This window comes from Malaya genurostris, chromosome 3 (genome assembly GCF_030247185.1).
Source record: "Malaya genurostris strain Urasoe2022 chromosome 3, Malgen_1.1, whole genome shotgun sequence".
In the NCBI taxonomy this organism is placed as follows: domain Eukaryota; kingdom Metazoa; phylum Arthropoda; class Insecta; order Diptera; family Culicidae; genus Malaya; species Malaya genurostris.
The window spans coordinates 217,733,368-217,751,796 of NC_080572.1; the positions used below are offsets into that span (position 1 = coordinate 217,733,368).

General features: G+C 35.2%; 1 protein-coding gene across 2 annotated transcripts in view; it reads right to left on the reverse strand.

Annotated features, from left to right (window-relative positions):
- The window catches only part of LOC131438930 (homeobox protein 5), a 260,066-nt gene that overhangs the window by 224,885 nt on the left and 16,752 nt on the right, over positions 1–18,429 (reverse strand). The window contains exon 1 of one of the 2 annotated variants that reach the window (XM_058609331.1): positions 14,887–14,956. The exons of the other annotated variant lie outside the window; for it this stretch is intronic. The gene's annotated coding sequence lies outside the window, so the exon portion shown is untranslated. Of the gene's footprint in view, positions 1–14,886; positions 14,957–18,429 lie in introns of those variants that run through there. 2 annotated transcript variants of the gene reach the window in all.

Here is an 18,429-nt window from a genome sequence, read left to right on the forward strand (position 1 = left end):
GGAAACAATTTACCACTCAAGGAAGCCCGTAGGGTCTAATATTAAAAAAAACATTTTTTTCCTTTTATAATTTCAAGAATGTTTTGTTACATTTCAAGAATGTTTTGTCAAGTTTTGAAGTCAATCGAAGTAGAAATCTTTGGCCTGTGCTCCGAGCTCTTGCTTCTTCGTAGAATGAGATAGCCATATATTAAGGTCCATAACTTCCAGAGTTTCGTTCCAATAAGCTTGAAAATTTCACAGAAAATTCTTGAAATGTTTTACCATAAGAAAATAAACAGAAAATAATAAATGATTTTTCAAAAGTGGCAGACCCTACCCGCCCCTTAAGGCCATCGTCCAAGTACCATGCGCGGGTGGTTTTAGGAAATTTTCGATGAAAATTTTGAAAAATTTGCCAAAACCAAAAACATTTTCTTGAAAAGTGTGAAAAAGGTTTCCAAAAATGTGTCCGAACGTGATCCTTGTTGCCAGCATAAGGTTTTTTTGAAAAAAAATTTGATGCCATCGAATTATTTTTTCAAATAATTGTGAAAGATCACAAATGAAGCTCATATTTTCAGTTCTATTTTTGATAAGACTCGGAAAATCCTTTGAATTTTTCAGTTATATAGACCTTTGAAAAGCTTTTATCTATCTGCAGGGCAAAAATGGCTGAAAAATTCAAAGGATTTTCCGAGTCTTATCAAAAATAGAACTGAAAATATGAGCTTCATTTGTGATCTTTCACAATTATTTGAAAAAATAATTCGATGGTATCAAATTTTTTTTCAAAAAAAACCTTATGCTGGCAACAAGGATCACATTCGGACACATTTTTGGAAACCTTTTTCACACTTTTCAAGAAAATCAACGAATTTCATATAACCGATTTCGTTGAAATTTTTGAAATTCTTGTTTTTTCTATGAAAAGCGTGAAAAGGTTTTCCCAAAATGTGTCCGAATGTAATTTATCTCATCGCATTATTTTTCCAGATAATTGTGAAAGATCACAAAAACACTCATTTTTAGAGCTATTTTTGATAAGACTCGTAAAATCCTCTGATTTTTTCAGCCATTTTTGCCCTGTAGATAGATAAAAGCGTTTCAATGGTCTGTATGTATTTGGTTTTGGCAAATTTTTAAAAATTTCCATCGAAATTTTCGTAAAACAATCCGCGCGCATGGTACTTGGACGATTTCCTTAAATCAAAATCAATAAAGACTAAATCAAAGATGTGAAGTTTACCTCGAGAAATGTTTAATGATTATTCCTTGAATTTTTTAGTTTTTATTGGACTAAATGAAAAGAAAAATAAAAAAAATATTAGGATTATGAAAATAATTCCTTTGATAATTATATGCTTAACTTTAATTCACTAATTTTATTCACTATTGTTAGATGAAATACGTACTGCAAAATGTACTGTATTTTCTTGATTTTTACGCCAAACATACTGTTTTTCGTAGAGAAATTATACGAGCTTTAGTTATACCTGGTACTGTTTTCGTAAGCTTTAGGTGATATGAAGCGTTATATACGTTACTTTGTGTTAGTTATATGTGCTACGAAGCATTACATGCGTTACTTTTTCATAAACTATTAGTGTTACGAAGCGTTACATCCGTTACTTTCTTGTAAATTATAGGTGATACGAAGCGTTATAAGTATTTTTCGTATCCGTACTGTATTTTACAGTATTGTACTGTATTTTGAACCCAGATACTGCGTACTGATTTTTACCCATCTGAGGGTGTGTTTTAATTTGCACTGTATTTTCCTATTGAAATGTACTGTATTTTTAACATCGAAAAATAAATACAGAGTTTTGCATATTTAACTCATCGAATTTAGAGTTGCCGTAATATAGAACGTCACAAAGAACAGTGACAACACGTAGCGAATATAAATACACGTGAAAAAATAAATAAATTGGTCTCTTTCTTTCCTTTTCATCATGGTTTTTTAATTCTTGTTCAAAGCGCGTCACATCAGTTTTGCTAATTTTTCTTGAGTTAAAAGAAAGAAAAATGTTTCCACCAAAAATTAAGAATACATTGAATCAAAATCATGAAAGACTAAATCAAAGATGTGAAGTTTTCTGCTTATTTGATGGTTGATGATTATTTCATGCATTTTTAGGGTCTATTAGACTAAAAAATGTCTTTGAAAAGAGAATTAAAAAAAAACTTTTGAGATTATGAAAATAAATCATTTGATAATTAATTGCTCAATTTTAATTTAATTGAATTTTTATTCAATATTATTAGATTAAATTCGTACTGCAAAACGTACTGTTTTTTCAAAGTCGATGTACTGTATTTTCTTGATTTTTACGCCAAACATACTGTTTTTCGTTTAAAAAATTATACGAGCGTCAGTTATACGCGATACTTTTTCGTAAGCTACAGGTGTTATAAAGCATTACATGCGTCACTTTTTTGTAAGGTTTTACGAAGTGTTACATGCGTTATTATTTTATATGCTCTAAGTGTTACGAAGCGTTACATGTGTTACTTTTTCATACTTTATTGGTGTTGCGTAGCGTTACATTTTGATAAGTTATTGGTTACGTTACTTTTTGGTAAGTTATAAGATCTTCGAAGCGTTACATGCGTTACTATTTTGTATGCTTTAAGTATTACGAAGCATTACATGCGTTGCATTTTCATAAATTATTGATGTTACGTAGCGTTACATTCATTACTGTTATGTAAATTATAGTTGTTACGAATTGTTATACGCGTTACTTTTTCATAAGTTGCAGGTGTTACGAAGCGTTACATGTGCTACCGTTTTGTAAGAATATAGTTACAGGTTCAGAATTCAGTTCAAGATACCAAATCAAGCATTCAGTTTCAGATTTCAGTTTCAAATAAAGAAGGAGTATTCTGCAGTTCACGTGTTGTTCATTTGAGGAAAATAGCATTAATGTTGTGGTGCATCGAAATGACTGTGGTTAATTACCGGTTATTTTCAGAGCCTTTTTTTCGCAGAGAATTTATACGAACCATTTTTCGCAGAGAATTTATACGATATATTCTTCCTTTGGGATAAGCAAATCGGTATTTCGCACATTGTACGCCGTTCGTAGTTCACTCAGTGCTTGTTCTGGCACAAGAAAAAAGGCTACGGCAGGATTTTGAGTTTAAACAGGTGAGGCTTAAAACAAGTACTATTACATCATTCAGTTGCTGGTCGTATGCATTGCAGATAATGCATCGAAAAGTGAAAAACAACGAAGAAAAATCTACAAATCTACCCTACTAAAGGCTACACATGTTCGCAAATAAGTCATAAACAATATTCAACTGTTGAAATAAGCAAATCAAAAGTGAAAATAATAATTTTCACTCGTTTGATGCGTACTTCGCATCAAACGAGAGAAATTAAAACCATAATTCAGCTGCTTTGTGTTCGAGAAAAATGTATTGCGTGTATTTGTTTGTATGCGTCTCGGTGACTTCAGGATATGCAGGATTGGTGACATCAAGATATGTCAAATATTTTATTGTTTATTACATCTGAATAAAATTAGAGTATATTTATAGTTTTCACGTTAATTCGATTATGACTCTGACATTACTCATCCTCATTTTTAACACTCTTCAAACTGTACTTCCGGAACCGGAAGCATTATCCAAATGAAGCTGAATGGCAAGTTATAGGATCGCTCAACGCCTAGTTTGAATCCAGTCTTATGAAAATCGGTTACGCTATATTTGCAAAAAATGGTAATGCAACCGTACGTCCCGAGGTTTTTAGAAGTCTCTCACTGCACTAATTTTGTACAACAGATCATGCATTTTATTATTCCTTCAGTATGAAAGTCACCTTTCCACAGCCGTTGAAAATTTGCCTCTCAAAAGCCGTTCTAGTATTGGTAAGAGAAGACCATTTTAATGGCATATGAGAAATTATAAAAAATATAAACTAATTACCGAATGTATAAACTAGGAGTTAGTCGATGGAACGTTATCTTTTTTCTGCAATAAACTTTCTGTAAATCGTTGCCAGATAGTAAAACTTGGGATTGGTTGAACGCATCCATACAAACGTACGTATATATTAGAATTATGCATACACTGAGGCGGTTTTGAGCGGTTTTTATACGTTTTTACGCGGATTTCCAATGTTACGCCGGTTTCCAAAGATACGCGGTGTATGCGGTCTCTAAGTCTAAAAGTAAATTTTGTTATAAAAATTTTGTTTTGGGATTACACCAGATCTGGACGTTTCATGCATTTCTAAGGTATTTAGCGTCAAAAAAAATTCTTAGTTTTTCGATTTATTTTTACGTGGATTTCTAAAGTTACGCAGTTTTTCTTACGCGGATTACCGAAGTTACGTAGTTTTTTTGCGTGTTTTTTTACGCGGTACGTATCCCCCGCGTAAAAAGAGACCTTAGTGTAATATAGACAGACTATTCGCATATCCACTTTTACTCTGTTCTCCGTAATATTCATTTCTCTATATTTTTTTCATTTTCTTCCGTAACATCATCATCAATGCCCACGGACGGCCGCTGTAGTCTATGAAAAGAATACGGGCCACCCGCCTGGTATTCGCAGCCTGGGGGTGTTCCCCGCGAACCCACACGGACAGAAAAAAGCGACCAACATAGATACTTACCAACGTGTTACATTCAATACGCCGGCCGGTGCCGATCGCCAGCTGAAGGCTGGATCTGCCAAAGTCATCACATTATCTAGATATACTATCCTAGTTCTAAGTTATTTGATAATTAAAATTAGAAAAAGCCCTTGGCATCTTAGAGCTTAAGCAATGTGCCTTAAAAATTATATAGTTGAATAAAAATAAAATAGACAGACTATTGTTTGGTTGCGTTGGAGGATCAGAGGTTAAAGCATCGGTCTTACAAGCATGTTTGTATAAACTCGATTTTAGTGTCAGCATAATCGTCTTCAAATTCTCGTATATATATTTAAAATCAGCTAAAAGTTCGGCTTTCAAATTGTACACAGTTCGATATTATCAACCATCGAAAAATGTAATCAAGTTGTACATTACGACAGCTGCTATTTTTTTTTTCAACCGCACGCTTACCAAACACTTCATCTTTACATCCTTCGGAATCGATTTAAATGCAAATAACGCCATCGTGAACGAAATCAGTGCTAAATAACACCCCGACGGCGCTACCGATAAGAATCTAATCTTCGGATTCGCCTACACTCTGCGTAATCTTATGCGGGTTTGATCACGTGAAACGGAATAATAATGGCTTAATCGGAATCGTTGGTGGTGATTTGGATGCAAGTGTTATATATAAATAAACATCAGTTTTGGCTGCATGGGCGAGGGCTGAATTTATAAGCACGGGAGAAGCTATTTTTTGTTGCGTGTAGCTTACAATATTTAAAGTATCGGCTATATTCTTTGACAGGCTCTATGAATGTACGACGGCTGTTTATTGAAACTATTTTGGGGATTTTTTTTTTTTGAAAAACCGTTGAATCAAAATAATAGTTGTAGTTCATTTGGTAGAGTTAGGTCATTGCAAACGGTACTGATATTACAAGCCAGTTGTTGTATGTTCGAGCCCCGAACTGGAAAGAATTTTAGTGTAAGTAGGATCGTTGTACTAGCCATTGAATGGTTCTGTACGCTAGGAATCGGAAGGAAATACCATAGTTTTCTACTTTTCTTTACGTTGCGTCTTAGACTCGTCAGTGAAGAGCAGTTCAAATTGAACTGCTTAGTGCAAATCTGAACAGTTCAATTTGAATCGCTAAGCAGACGTAAAGTTAATGCTATTTGCAAAACAATTTTTCAATCGGCACCTAAGTGTCATGTCTTACTGGATAATACTGACCAATTCAGGTATGGTCATTTACTGAACTGCACTGACGAGTCTAAGACGAAACGTAAAGAAAAGTTAAAACGGTTATGTGTCCAAAGCACAAACTTAGGATAACCCCTAAATGACCATAATTTTGCTTTTTCATATCTTTTTTGAATATATTCAATGAAACAATTTTTCGAGTTCATTACACAGAATATTCCCGGGGATATACCGACGAACAGAAACACATATAAAACTCTTCTTAATCCACCTAATGGTGTGATAATGCCCTTATGCTGCCATTTAAATAGTCTCATTCATTTGAACGATTATTTCTTCGGCCATTAGTATTGTAAGATTATCAAATAAGATAGTAGCTTTCAAACGAGTCTTTCGAAATCGATTCTTTAATCTCCGAGAAATTTTGTTATATAAAAAAACACTGGTGTTTGTCGGTTATGTTACATATAACATTACTTCTCTCGAACCGGAAATGTTCGCTTTAAAGTCAAAGTCGTGGTATTACATTCCTTGTGTGGCATTTAGCCTTCCGGTTTCAACAGACTTCGCAACCGACTCTTAACATACAGAATCATTGCATGGCTAGTTCTACGATCCTATTTACACTATGAATCCTTCCAGACCGGGACTCGTACATACGACAACTGGCTTGTAAGACCAGTGCTATATGCATTCATCTGCCAACCCGGATATAAATACTCGCATTAACTCTTCCAAACTTGATTGACACTGTAAGCTTTCAAATAAGCTAAGATAAATAAATAAAGTCGAAATTCGTTAAATCATTTTCGAGAAATCGGTTACGTCACTTATACTATTATATCTTCTGAACCGGAAGTAAGAACAATTTGATTTTCGAATTTCATTAATAATTTAAAAGTAGTGTTAAAATTGGCTCAGCCATCTCTGAGAAAATTGAGTCGTTAAAAACAACACTTTTTGTCGGTTACGTCACTTTTACCATTGTACAGTCTGTTCCAGAAAGTATGGACGCAACCAAAAACTGCTGCCATTTCGCAATGGTTCAGAATCTGTCAATTTTTATGGCTGCCTTGGACGACGAAACCTACGTGAAACTCGATTACAAATCCTTGCCGGGACCACAATATTATACGGTGCGAAAAGGGCAAGTGTTAAACCAGTCCAAGACATCGATTGAAGTCGAAAAATTTGGTAAGAAAGCTTTGGTTTGGCTAGCAATTTGTAGCTACGGTAAGATTTCGAAACCCTTCATCACCACTGCTTCAATGAACAACGAAATATACATCCAGGAATGTTTACAAAAACGAATTCTACCCATGATTCGAAGCCACAAGGATCCTGTTGTCTTCTGGCCAGATCTTGCTTTTTGCCACTACTCGAAATCAACGGTAGAATGGTATACTACCAAAAATGTCACTTTCGTCCCAAAAGACATGAATCCACCAAATTGCCCACAACTTCGACCAATTGAGGAATTTTGGGCATTAACGAAGGCACATCTTAGGAAACATGTCTCGGCAGCCTAAACCATTCAACAGTTCGAAAAAGATTGAAAAAAAGTGTCAAAACTTGTCGCCAAGAAGTCTGTACGGAATATAATGAGGAACGTTCGCAAGAAGGTGCGCCAGCTAGTCTACAATGGCTAAGTAGGAAATGTTGAGAATAATATTCTGTTGTTGTAGTCTAATCTTATCAGTATATCGAATAAGATTTGAATACCTAACACTTGTGAATTATTTACAGCGAAATCAAAGTGCGTCCATACTTTCTGGAACAGTCTCTATCTCCTGAACGAAAGGTGAAAGTCGTTTATTCTTCGAATTTGATCAATGGTTTAATAGTATCTTCCAAACGAGCCTAGATTTGTTAAAATTGGCTCGCGTTTTATAGCTTACGTCACTTATATCATATAATCTCCGGAACCGGAAGAGGATGAATATTTGATCTTCGAATTTGATCAATAATAGCTTTCAAACGAACCTAAGATTGTTGCAATCGGTTGAGCCAACGCTGAGAAAATGGAGTGGTATTAAAACATCGCTTACGTCACTTATACCATTATATCTCCGGAACCAAAAATTGCAGTTGTCTGATATTCGTGTTTGAACCACAATTTAATAGTAGCTTTCAAACAAGCAAAGCCAAGCAAAGCCTTGGTATTACATTCCTGTAGTGGAATTTGACCTTCTGTTTCAACAGACTTCGCAGTTGATTCAGAGTGTACAGAACCAGTGCATGGCTAGTGCTACGATTCTACTGACACTACGAAACCTTCCAGGTCGGGGCTCGAACATACGACAACTGGTTTGTAAGACCAGCGCCCTATGCATTGGACCGCCAACCCGGGTCGAACATCGGGTGAACCGATTTTAACATACCTAGGTTTGATCTTTAAAACAAGCCTAGGTATGTTAAAATCGGTTCATCTATATTTGAGTTGAGCGGTAAAAAACAAAGCGTTTTTGTCTTTCTCTATAGAAAGGTATTAGAATTGCTGGAAAACTCGACTTTCGAACGGAGCCTCGGAGACCCATAGTGTTATATACCATTCGGCTCAATTCGACGAGATCGGAAAATGTCTGTGTGTGTGTGTGCGTGTGTGTGTGCGTGTGTGTGTGTGCGTGTGTGTGTGCGTGTGTGTGCATGTGTGTGTGTATGTGTGTGTGCACTTTTCGAAGACCTATGCTCGTTTGAAAGCTACTATCGGACCATTAATTAAGTTCTAAAAACAAATGGCTGTGACTTTTGGTTCCGGAGATATGATGGTATAAGTGACGTAACCGACAAAACACGTTGTTTTTTACCAGTCCAATGTATATAAGAGTGAAAATCTTTTGGTATCACCTCTAATTTCGTAAAGCGCTATTGTTTAAAAGTATAAGCACCTCGAAAAAAATCCTCATGCAAAATTTAAGCTAAATCGGACATGGATAAGGGGTGCTGCACAGCGGTTAAAGTTTGAAAATTTTCTATCTTGAAAAAGCACCATAGGGGGAATACATGAATTTTTCGAAATCGAAAATTTTTTTTGATGTCAAAAATTTTAAAATTGCACGAAACGTCGAGATTTAGTGTTATCTCAAAAAAAATTTTTTTTTGAAAAAATCGACTTTCTGGGACTTTTTTTTGATATTTTTACAAAGTTCCAGAAAGTCGATGTTTTAAAAAATTTTTTTGAGGTGACACTAAATCTCAACGTTTCATGCAATTCTAAGACTTTTGGAATCAAAAATTTTTTTTCGATATCGAAAATTTCATCTCCGAGAAAATTGAATGCTAGAAAATTTTTTGAAATGTGCACACACACATAAACACGCAGGCATATAACACTATGGGTTTCCGAGGTTCCGTTCGAAAGTTGGGTTTTGCAGTAATTCTAATAGCTTTCTGTAGAGAAACGGCAAAAAAGATGCTCAGTCGCTACCAGGATTCTGAAAGTTTATCTGAAACCAAAAATATCATACACCATTTTATTAGAGGTACTTTAGCCTCTCGGAACTCGGAACTAGAAAACTTCTTGAAAGCTTCGAAGAAAAAAATCTATTTTTTCCCTTCTTCTGGGTCTATATAAGTCCTAATACTAAAACTAACGAAGTAATCTTCATTCTTTAGCAACTATCGATAGTGAACTAATATAAAATTCGGATAGGTTTTGTGTTATTATACCAAATTTGATACAATTTCGATATTCACATCTAATCGGGTAGTCCGTAAAATGACTGATGTTTACAAGAATGATATGTGTCAAACATAGTTAAGCTTTCGAGCAAACGTGTAAATTTACATGTTTATACTTTTTAAAATATGCCTGAATGCATTAAATATGAGTTACATCAGCTGTAGAAGTGAGTGATTATTGACGCTCGTATATGTCGGTCTCAGAAGACGTAAATAGACATGTTTTTTCTCTAGGTGTGTATTTAAGACGTGATTAATGAACGATTTTTTATCTAACACACTTTGTGACCCCCTCTTCATAATGCTTCATTAAAGTTATTTTTCAACGAAAACATTTGAACTGTACATAAAACGACATTTTAATTGAATTTGCAGAAAAACATACTGTAATGTCAGTATGACAACAATTATTATACCGAAAAACCCAAACGATTATTCGTCGGCTGCCATTAAATGATACAGTAAACGGGAACAATACTTTCACGGATCACTGGTGATGTATTTTCATGACCGATTGGTCACATGAATGACATTTGGCACACAATTGGCTTATCGGTGTACTATATATGTACAACAGTAAGCTATGGAGATATAAATGACATTAAAATAATTAAATTATGTCGTTTTCGTTTTTAAATTGCACTACACCGGTGTAGCGAAAGCTGCACCTAAACCGTTCGTTTTTACCAATTGCACTACACCAGTGCTACACTTTTTCTGCACCGATACCACTGGTGTAGCACTCATCAAAAGTTTGGTGTAGCTCTGTGTAATGGAATCGTTTATTGTAGTCAATGGTTACTGTTTATGTTTTCGTCATTTTTGTTCGTTTATTCATGCCTCAGTGTAGCACTGCACCGGTGTAGTGCAGATTAAAAACGAAAACGCCATTAGTTTTTGTTGTTTGAAGCATCTGATGCTTGATTCAAATTAAATCAACCGCATTAATGAGGCTCATAATAGGTTAACCAAACACTGTATTTCACCACTGCTCTTGATGGTTATGAAACCATTACCGCCAGAATAATCAGCTGAGAGTTCATTCAATTCAGTTCCAGGTGGTATCTGTTATCGTAAAGATATCAAGAAGAAGTGTTTTCGTAATGAACTCTTGCATATGAACAAAATGTGATACTCCCCGGTTTCTCAGTCGATTTTTACTGTAGCTGAATTCCGTGAACGGGGGGAATTTTTTTATGTTTTAATCATAGAGATCTTAACTCCTTAAAGTCATTCGCTTCTTCGGATCAGAAACATTTTCTGACTCTATGTGCGGGGTTGGAAATCGAACCCAGGTACGCTGCGTGAAAGACATCGACTATCCCATTATGCTGTACCCATCTCTCCCGGGGAAATTTATATTACGAAATGCATGCCGGAAATTGTGTGATTTTTCAAGAAATGTCATAACGGCGAAGACGCGGTGTTCTGGACGGATCTGGCGTCGGCCCACTACTCAAAGCGATCATTTGAGGAGATGGGGCGGCTGAATATCGAGTATTTCGATAATCTAGGCATAATTTTCGGTGGGTTTTAATTACTGAAGGTCTTTTTGTACATCAATATTTTATTATGATGCGAACATTACTGCTAGTGAAAGCAACGACAATATGTATTGTACGCATAGATAGGCAAATGACTACTGAATCAAAAAAAAGAAATACCTGAAATAGTTTTACAAATAGGAGTGCCAGTTATTAACGCTGGATTCAAAAAAAAAGTTTCTTCAAACAAGGATTGGTTCGCCGTCAAAAGTATGGTGTTATGTTTGTCTTGAAACTTTATCACGTACCGAAAAGCCACTGCTGATCTGTCAGTTGCATGTTAGTGTCATATACATTACTTTGTTTTGAAAGAAAAGTTCTACTATATCCCATCGAATTCTTGCTTACAAGCAACATACTCTATCGATCACGATTTGTGAACGCTGGTTGAATTGATTGAAATGAGAAGATTTCAGTGTTAAAAGTGTTTTAAAAATGTCGCATTACAAGCATTGCTTAATGGAAACAATACTCAAACTCTAAAATCAATATTGTAGTGGAAACGAAAATTAGCCGCCAGGCCATTAGAAAGAATCGAAAGGTGGGAAAATGGGTTCCTCTTGCGTGGAATGATAGATAGCACGAAAAAAATCTTTTAGTTGCAGATTTAGTGCAGTTGATTGCGCAAATCTCCTACAATAGGTAAATGTTGACATCCATCGTCTTCAATCCTTTATCCGAGCTCTTCGTGCTAAAACTAACTACGGTTTTAATGAACCAGTATCCAGTATGTGCTGCTTATTCAACTGTTGGTCTCACGAATTCCTATTTCTTAGATTTTTCACCTGCAAACTTCATTAACTTAAGGATCAAATATAAACCAAGTTTGCTCGTGTTGGTAATTTGTGTAATACGTACATTTTCTTTGGTACGTATGTCATAGATCTATGTATTTATAAAGGGTGATTTTTTAAGAGCTTGAGAACTTTTTTAAACAATAAAACGCATAAAATTTGCAAAATCTCATCGGTTCTTTATTTTAAACGTTAGATTGGTACATGACATTTACTTTTTGAAGATAATTTCATTTAAATGTTGACCGCGGCTGCGTCTTAGGTGGTCCATTCGGAAAGTCCAATTTTGGGCAACTTTTTCGAGCATTTCGGCCGGAATAGCCCGAATTTCTTCGGAAATGTTGTCTTCCAAAGCTGGAATAGTTACTGGCTTATTTCTGTAGACTTTAGACTTGACGTAGCCCCACAAAAAATAGTCTAAAGGCGTCAAATCGCATGATCTTGGTGGCCAACTTACCGGTCCATTTCTTGAGATGAATTGTTCTCCGAAGTTTTCCCTCAAAATGGCCATAGAATCGCGAGCTGTGTGGCATGTAGCGCCATCTTGTTGAAACCACATGTCAACCAAGTTCAGTTCTTCCATTTTTGGCAACAAAAAGTTTGTTAGCATCGAACGATAGCGATCGCCATTCACATCGCATCTTTGAAAAAATACGGTCCAATGATTCCACCAGCGTACAAACCACACCAAACAGTGCATTTTTCGGGATGCATGGGCAGTTCTTGAACGGCTTCTGGTTGCTCTTCACTCCAAATGCGGCAATTTTGCTTATTTACGTAGCCATTCAACCAGAAATGAGCCTCATCGCTGAACAAAATTTGTCGATAAAAAAGCGGATTTTCCGAATGGACCACCTAAGACGCAGCCGCGGTCAACATTTAAATGAAATTATCTTCAAAAAGTAAATGTCATGTACCAATCTAACGTTTAAAATAAAGAACCGATGAGATTTTGCAAATTTTATGCGTTTTATTGTTTAAAAAAGTTCTCAAGCTCTTAAAAAATCACCCTTTATATGCAGCGCAACCAGTTTACCAAAGTGGCTTGAATGATTCAGTTTGAAACAATCTTTTTTAGCAATAATTTATTCTCAAACGAATGTTTTTTTGCTAAAACAGCAGTTTTACGGAAAAATAAATAGTTTTACGAAAACCTTCCATATCCATTTGCGTGTTAAATTAAAAGTTTCTATTTTGCCGGATTACTAATAGAAAGTACGTAAATCTTTATTTCGCAATAATTTCTGCAAGAGAAAATCCATACAAGAAAGTGTTCGTTGCTAATCAAATGTGTCAGTGGAAGTAAGCTGGAACTGGAATCATTTTTCTCGAGCAGTTTTTAGAAAAACGGAAGAGTCTTAAATTAAGATTTTCGCTTTTCTTGAATTGCAATTTCAAGCAAAATGTACTGATTTGTTTTTTTTTTGCAACCATAAGGAAGATTCATTGATTAAAATCAGCAAAAAAGCGCAGGAATTTGTTTTTACGTACACATTGTGGACATTACTTATACGCTTGCAAAATATACGCCCTTAACTGTTTTAGTAGCATTTTTAATATAAATGACTAACGTTAGTAGTAACGTTTTAGATTAGGATATTGATAAGATAAGCTAAGATGATTGTTATGTATCATTTGGATGCATGTAATCTGTAAATACAAAAATGAAATGCCTGTTGGAGAAGGAGAATGGCATAATCTCAGCTCCAGTGAGCTTTTTCTTTACTTCTAAATAAATAAATAAATAAAGCGAACTTTCACTTTCTCGGCATGAAACAAAGAGTTCTCTGCACCGGATCGTGACGGGATATGAGAAATGGATTTATTTTGAAAATCGTTAAAAATGGCCAACAGTAGAACCTCATCACTGCGAGAAGAAAACGATGCAGTGCGTTTGATGGGATCAAAAAGCCTCTCGAATCATATGAAACTGTAAGTACTAATCGCCACCAACAGCAAATGATGAATTTTAATCAAGAGCATTGCTAGAAAAACGTCCAGAAAGCTTCACAAGACATGAGAAGATCATTTTGTAGCACAGAAAACGTTTCCACCACACACATCGAAAGTGATCAACAATATAATTTTTTAATTTGTTATACGTTTCGTCCTCAACTCATCAGTGCATTAAAAGTTTAAGTTGCACTGCAAATGCCACTTCGTTGTTCAACATAAACCACTGAGCAAAACTGAAGTTAATCCTTATTTTTAGGTTCACTTATTCAGAACCTAAGAGCTTTTCAGACGTCTCAGAATTGAGAAGTGACTAAGTGACTGTTCTATGACTGTAAGCATATAGTCGTCATTTAGGGGTTTTTGTACCTCAAGGGTGTGCATCACACTGAGGTTTTTTACGCGTAGAACACGTACCGCGTAAAAAACCGCGCAAAAAAACGCGTAACTTCGGAAATCCGCGTATTTTCGGAAATTCGCGTAAAAAAACCTTCAAACTAAAGAAAAAAAATGTTGATGCAAAATATCTTAGAAATGCATGAAACGTCCAGATCTGGTGTAAACTTAAAAAAAAATTTTGTCTACTTTGGGACATGAAGTTTTTTGATGCCGTAAAAAAATTGAGTAACTTCGGAAATCCGCGTAAAAAAAACCGCAAAACTTCGGAAATCCGCATAAAAAAACCGGGTAACTTCGGAAATCCGCGTAAAAAAAATCGCGTTACTTCGGAAATCTACGTAAAAAAAGCTGCCTGAAAAGAAACCGTATTAAAAAAAACGCGTAAAAAGGTACCCCAGTGTATATCATTGTACATATACAACTTTAATATAACATCGTTCATGCAGAATCACATTAATTCAACAAGCTTTAAAGCAGCATGCATTAAATTAGCATTCAAAATACAATGAAGCATTATCTTACAACAGCTTTTCGTCAAGCTATACGTGCAATCAAACATTATCGATAACAGTGCCTAGAAATTGAATTGTCACATTGAATCAATGCATTAGGGTTGAGAAGAAATTGAAAAGTACTTGAATTTAAAGCTAGTCGAAATTTAACGTTGTTTACCGCTGAAATGGTTGTCGGTAATACAGAAGTAATAATGGATTATCGACCTTCACTTACATAACGCAAATAGCAGAATATGGACAGATTATTTACAGAGCAGAGTGTAAGGATCCACTTCAGAAATGAGTATATACTGAAAAAAATGATGAAAAAAACATCATTTCAGTGATTTTATTAGTTCTATCGTTCAACAAAATAAACTTAAACGTCTTACATGATACAAAGCATCATTCGAACAACATTTTGTATTTTTTCGTCGAAAAATATTGAGATATAAGTCGGTAAAAATAAAAAAAAATATTAAAAAACAAGTCTTCAAAAATATCTATTTTTGAGCACGCCTCTTAAAAACCATGATATGCGGTGTCCACTGTATCTTAGCGTAGACTAATTAGAAGTCAAAGCAGCATAGATAGATAAGATGTTTTTCTAGAACCCAAAGTTATTATTTGATTTTTTTTTAAATATTTTTTGAATGTTTGGTGGTTATTCAAAGTGAAGTGAAAAATCTGTCATTTTGAAGCTGTAAAACCCTCTCAAAGTAACAAACAACGAAAAGGAAAACGTTGGGGTCTGGTATTTTACATGTAAAAAGTGTGTGCAAAATTTGAAAAAATGGTGCATTAGTTTTTGAATGACGGTGGAAACGGACTTTCAAAACCTGCTTACGAGAAAAACGTTTAAAGTTTTTTGTCTATAAAATCGAAGGAAACAATTTATTGCTCTAGGGAGCCCATAGGATCTAAAATTTTCAAAAAAAAAACAATTTTTTTGTATTCTGTTTTAATGCAACATTTCAGGAATGTTTTGTCAAGTCTTTGCAGAAATCTTGGGCCTGTGGGCCGAGCTCTTGCTTCTTTGCAGTATGAGATAGGCAAAGATATAAGCCCATAATTTGCTGAGTTTTGTTAAGATAGGCTTGGCAATTTCACAGAACTTTCTTGAAATGTTTTACTATGAGAAAAAATAAAGAAAAAATAAATGATTTTCCATTTATTATTCATTTATCAGTATTAGACCCTACCCGCCCTTTAAACGAAATCCAGATAGCCAAGAACGTATTTGTTTCTAGACATTTCAAACGCTTTGATTATGAAAATACATGCTCGGAAGGAGTAGGAAAAACGTTATTAAAAAAAATCTTTTTAAAATATATTGCTTGATGATTTCTCAGCGGTTTAAACGATACTCAATTTTTCGAATAGCAACCAAACATATCAAACTAAACGGTTCGAATCTATAGCTGACTTGCAGGATATCTCTAACCAAAAAAAAATGATCCTTTATTGTACCAGGTTAAACTTGAGCATAATGAAAACCGGATGAAATTTAAGTTATTCCTTCACGAATTTTCGAACTTTTGATCGAACGCTCTTCATCAAGTTCCGGACAAGTGTTGCATCGCATTTTTTGGAAGCTTGAGCCCAATTTTTTTTTAACTCCTGTATTTTCCCAGCATAGTGAGCCGACGCTAAATCCCGTCAAAACAGTGGAGGTGTACTATGCTTCTTATATAAAGGCAACAATTCTTTTTGGAGACACTCAGATGGATAGATTTCTGCATTTATAGTTCCGGTAGTGTAAAAAATGGTTGACTTCAAACCACAGGAACATATTGCTTGCCATACCAGTACCTTTCGTCCAAATTTCTCCACTTGAATCGACCTGTCCGCATTGATCACATCCTCCCCAACGACGACAGTAAAGTATTGTGGACCTGGAAGGGTTTTTGAGTCCTCCTTAACATAAGTCTCATCGTCCATCAAAACGCAAGCATCCGGACACTGCAAAAGACGCTAATACAATTTCCGGGCCCTTGTTGCTGCTCGCTTCTTCTATTCTACGTTTTGTTTCGAGATTTTCTGCTTCTTGTAGGTTTTCAGGTGATTTCAACCTTTGGTTAGGCTTGATCATTCCGACAATCGTTCCTGCTTTTTTTACCAAATCACGTATTGACATTGATTTGTTCTTCATGATTAGAGATACCACTTTCTGGTTCAGTTTCGGGTTGGAAGAACCGGGTTTTCTGCCTCTTCCTGGTAGCTCATCCAAAGAATAGTGTTGCCCAAAATTATTAATGATGGTTTTAACACTGGCATGATGAATTCCAAACCGCTTCGCCAATTTTCGCATAGTAATACCCTTCTCACGCAGAATTTCAACCGCACAATCTAGTAAACAAATGAAAGCTGACAGCAAACGCACAGCATGCTGTGATCATAAAAAACCATCACAAATACATGTGTACAACACAAATGTACGTGCATAGCTTATTTTCGATACACTCCTTATTTTTAAGTCGGTTCAGAAGCATGAAAATCAATGTGCTACTGATTCAACTGAAAAACAAGAGAAGTTATCCTTGAAACACCTCAAAATAGGAGAGCTAAGACAGTATCTCAGTTATAGCATAATAAAATAAAGTCAAATCATATTATCAGCAGCAGTGGGGCTAGATATATTAAAAAATGAATCATTGTTTGAACCTTTTGTCGGTTTTTCGTTAATATTTTTTTTATACAAAAGTAAGATTGTTTTGTGGACTTCGGAAGTTTTTTTTCTCGTTAAATTTCCTGTGAAAATAACATATGCATTGATTTTAGGAGTCTATAGGGTGATCTCCAAACGATTTTTTTTTGTAAAAAGAAAATTTTCCCATACTAAATGTAACACAAACCTTAAACCTCGGGAACGAAAATACAGTTTCAATTTTGCCTAGTTCCAACAAAACCAAAAAGGAACACGAAAAGTTTAATGGAGCGAGGAGATAACCCTTTTCTTTTTTTCCAGTGCAACCTTCCACCCTATTGCATAGTCTTTCTGTATGAGAAAAGCTAAAATAAATATAGAAATAAATAAATAAATAAATAAGTTAATGTATACCAAACTTTGGCCATTATCAGTTTCATAGTGCCAGAAGACAATCGTTTAGGTCAACTGTCACCATTCATACATGATACCTCAAAATTTTAGAGCATCATTTGTAGTATTTCGAATGCAAATAAAATCAATCATAAATACCAAAGATCATTGAATACAATAATAATACTCCATCGAAAGCTTCAATTTGGTGGTGCTCTGTTTAACACAAAGAGAATAAAAAAGTAACCACTGTCTTAAGATCCAATTGATATTGTTTTTTGTGTAGGCTACCAACGTTTCAACAAGCTATCAAGCTGATCTACTCTATCTCAATAATAAATTCGATTGCTCGTTATCTGCTGCTTCCAGGAAAGGCAGCACACGGGAATCGAAGAAAAGCAAAAGGAAGGCAATCGGATGCAATCCAATTTAAATTACCATCTCCAATTTTACCTTGTTACGTAGCTAATGCCAATGTATCGAATTTCATCACTTCACTTAGAATGATAATTTTTTTTTCTTTTTCTTCTTTCCCGTTCCCTGGTGGTGTGAAACAAAATCCATGGAATTATTAAAACAATAAAATTATCACCAAAGCCGAGAAGATACATTTTTCCGAATTCTTTCACTGTCGAGTATGGGAACCAAAATGGCATTGCCCTTTTTTTCCGGTTTTTCTCAAGCCGCCCCTCTTTGTCACCGGCGGTTGCAAACTGCAGAACGAGCAGTGAGAAAATT